Source organism: Mandrillus leucophaeus, unplaced genomic scaffold, assembly GCF_000951045.1.
Source record: "Mandrillus leucophaeus isolate KB7577 unplaced genomic scaffold, Mleu.le_1.0 Scaffold1444, whole genome shotgun sequence".
NCBI lineage: Eukaryota > Metazoa > Chordata > Mammalia > Primates > Cercopithecidae > Mandrillus > Mandrillus leucophaeus.
This window is the reverse complement of record NW_012101415.1, coordinates 22,290-25,906: the sequence shown is the minus strand read 5'-3', so window position 1 is coordinate 25,906 and position 3,617 is coordinate 22,290.

Genomic DNA, 3,617 nt, shown 5'->3' with positions numbered 1-3,617 from the left:
GCCTCCCAAAGTGCTGGGATTACAGGTGTGAGCCACTGCGCCCAGCCTCCCCTTTATTTCTTAAGTCTGTGTGAATTGGTTGCTACTGCTTGCCACAGAAAGAGCCTAGGCTATACAGCAGAGTCTGGCCCTATTTCTAAGAGCGACTGGATAAAGCTGTATCACGTGCCCACTCCTGATCCCACGATAGGGCTCAAGTAGACTTAAACTACACAGACTTATCCAGAAGAAGAGCAGTTATGCAAAGAAAAATTCTATCAGAAGACAGGACCTTGGACAGGCAAGTTCACCTTAGCCACGTACTTTAGTCAGATACAATTTTAAGTAATTTCTATGAGCTGGGAATTGTTAGGGATAAAAAAGAAGTATAATATGCCTGTTATCAAGAATGGAGAATCAAGACTTATACATGGAAAAATAAATATAATGAGCAAATTAAGGCAGGATAATGTTAGCATTGAATTGGAGGTACCAGAAGCAGACGCTACGGTAGCAAGAGTTTGCTTCCTGAAGACTTTTGGCCATTTACTAAATGTGCGGAGCATTTTCAGGCTCTAGGTTTCAGTAGTCTGAAAAATGCCCTTTCCTCCTATCAAAATTCTGTGTATCCTGCAAGATTCAACTCAAAGACCACTTTCTTATGAAGTCTTCCCAGCTGGCTCTCCGCCAAAATCTCTACCCTTCCACAGAACTTTCCTTGTGCTTCTGTAACATGGCATTTGTTACATTCGTCTGTATTTCCTACTGTCTTTCCCATCACCCCTCAAGAATAGGGATTGTGGGCCGGGCGTGGTGGCTCACACCTGTAATCCTAGCACTTTGGGAGGCCAAGACAGGTGGTTCATTTCGGGTCAGGAGTTAGAGACCAGCCTGGCTAACATGGTGAAACCCCATCTCTACTTTTAGTAGCTTTTGTGTTTTTAACACAAAAAGTTAGCCGGGCATGATGGATCATGCCTGTAATCCCAGCACTTTGGGAGGCCAAGGCAGGTGGATTGCCTAAGGTCGGGAGTTTGAGGCCAGCCTGGGCAACAGGCAAACTCTGTCTTTATTAAAAACACAAAAAATTAGCCCAGCGTGGTCGTGGGTACCTGTAATCCCAGCTACTCGGGAAGCTGAGGCAGGAGAATTACTTGAACCCAGGAGGCAGAGGTTGCCGTGAGCCAAGATCGTGAGTCAAGATCACGCCACTGCACTCCAGCCTGGGAAACAGAGCATGACTCCATCTCAAAAAAAAAAAAAAAAAGAATAGGAGTTGTGCAGCTTTCTTTCTTTTTCTTTTCTATGCTGTGAGGGTTAATTGTATGTGTCAACCTGGAACCCAGCTAGACTATGGTACCCAGTTGGTCAAATGCCAGCCTAGACGTTGCTGTGAAGGTGTTTTTCAGGTGTGAGTAACAGTTACAATTAGTGGGCTTGGAGGACAGTAGGTTGCCCTCTGTAATGTGAGTGGAGTTCATCTAAGCAGGTGAAGGCATTAAGAGTAAACACTGAGGTTTCCTGAAGAAGAATTTTCCTCAGGACTGCAACATAGAAGCCCTACCTGGTTTCCAGCCTGCTGCCCTGAGGAATTTGGACTCAGGACTGCAACACAACACCAATTCTTCGCTGAAATTGCAGCCTGCTGCTTGCCCTACAGATTTCAGTTTTACCAGCCCCCAGTATCATGTGAACTGTTTCCTTAAAATAAATCTCTCTCTCTCTCTCATCTCTTCTTCGGAGATGCAGAACCAGTAGAATGCAGGTGTATACATGCAGTTGTATACATAGCCTATTGGTTCTGCATTACTTTGGTTCTGCATCTCTGAAGAACTCTAATACATATGTTCACCTTTAAAAAGAAATCTATGATGGGGTGCAGTGGCTCACACCTGTAATCCCAGCACCTTGGGAGGCTGACTTGGGGAGGCTGAGGCAGGAGGATCGCTTGAGCCCAAGAGGACAGGATCACCCTGGGCAATGTAGTGACACGCCCATCTCTATGAAAATAAAAAAAAAAAATTGCTGGGCGTGGTGACTGACGCCTGTAATCCCAGCACTTTGGGAGGCCGAGGTGGGCAGATCACCTAAGGTCTGGAGTTCGAGACCAGCCTGACCAACACGGAGAAACCCCATCTCTACTAAAAATACAAAATTAGCTGGGCGAGGTGGCAGGCGCTGGTAATCCCAGCTACTCAGGAGGCTGAGGCAGGAGAATCGCATGAACCAGGGAGACGGAGGTTGAAAATAGCTGAGATGGCACCTTTGCTCTCCAGCCTGGGCGACAAAGGTGAAACTCCGTCTCAAAAAAAGAAAGAAAGAAAAGAAAAGGAAAAGAAAAATTAGCTGAGCTTGGTGGCGCATGCCTGTAGTTGTAGCTACTTGGGAGGCTGAGGCAGGAGGAACCCCTGAGCCCAGGAGTTTGAGACTGCAGTGATTTATAATCATTTCACCGCACCGCAACACCTAGGTGACAGAGTGAGATGCCATCTCAAAAAAAAAAAAAGAAAAAGGAAAGAAAAACATCCTTTGAAGTTTTGCATTTCCTCCCATATTCAGTGAGGGTTTCTTATGTACCTGGCTCTGTTTTAGGGCCTAGGGATACCGCAGTGCACGAAACAGACGAAAACCCCTGTGCTGATGAGCCTGCATTCTAGAGACGGAGGCAGATCGTAAATAGAGATCTGCATACACAGTGCTTGAGATGGTGGCATGTGCTTAGAATGAAAATAAAGCAGGGGGTGGGGGACATGTTGTGCTGTTAAATAGAGTAGGCAAGAGTAGTCAAGGAAGGCTTCACTGAGAAGACGTTGTTTGAATAAAAACAGGAGGAAGGTGAGGGATGAGCCATGGGGATGGGTATTTGGAGGATACTGGGTGAGAATGCTCCAGGAACTGGAGGAGATGTTCTCAGCAGAGAGAATAGCAAATAAGACTCTGAGGTGGAAACCTGATCGTGCGTTTGAGGAACATTCAAGTGGCCAGAGTGGCTGGAGTGTAATGGACAGGGAGAGAAAATGAGGTCACGGCTGGGTGTGGTGGCTCACGCCTATAATCCCAGCACTTTGGGAGACCAAGGCAGGTGGATTGCCTGAGGTCGGGAGTTCGAGACCAGCCTGATCGACACGGAGAAACCCCATCTCTACTAAAAATACAACAAAGTAGCTGGGCGTGGTGGCACATGCCTGTAATCCTAGCTACCCGGGAGGCTGAGGTAGGAGAATTGCTTGAAACCAGGAGGCAGAGGTTGTGGTGAGCCGAGATTGTGCTATTGAACTCCAGTCTGGGCAACAAGAGCGAAACTCTGTCTCAAAGAAAAAAAAAGGAAAAAGAAAGAAAATGAGGTCAGAAGGTCATGTGGGAGTACTTGTAGGCCACCGCAAAGATTTTTGTTTTAACCTTATTGAGGGGGGAAACAATCGGAGGGTTTTGAGCACAGAAGGGGTTTTTGTTTGTTTCTTTTTTTGTTTTTTGAGACAGGGTCTGTGTTTGTCCAGGCTGGAGTGCAGTATTGTGATCATAGTTCACTGCAGAGCCTTGAACTCCTGGTCTTAAGCAATCCTCCAGCCTCCGACTCCTGAGTAGCTGGGACTAAAGTGCATGCCACCGCACTCAGCTAATTTTTTTTTTTTTTTTTT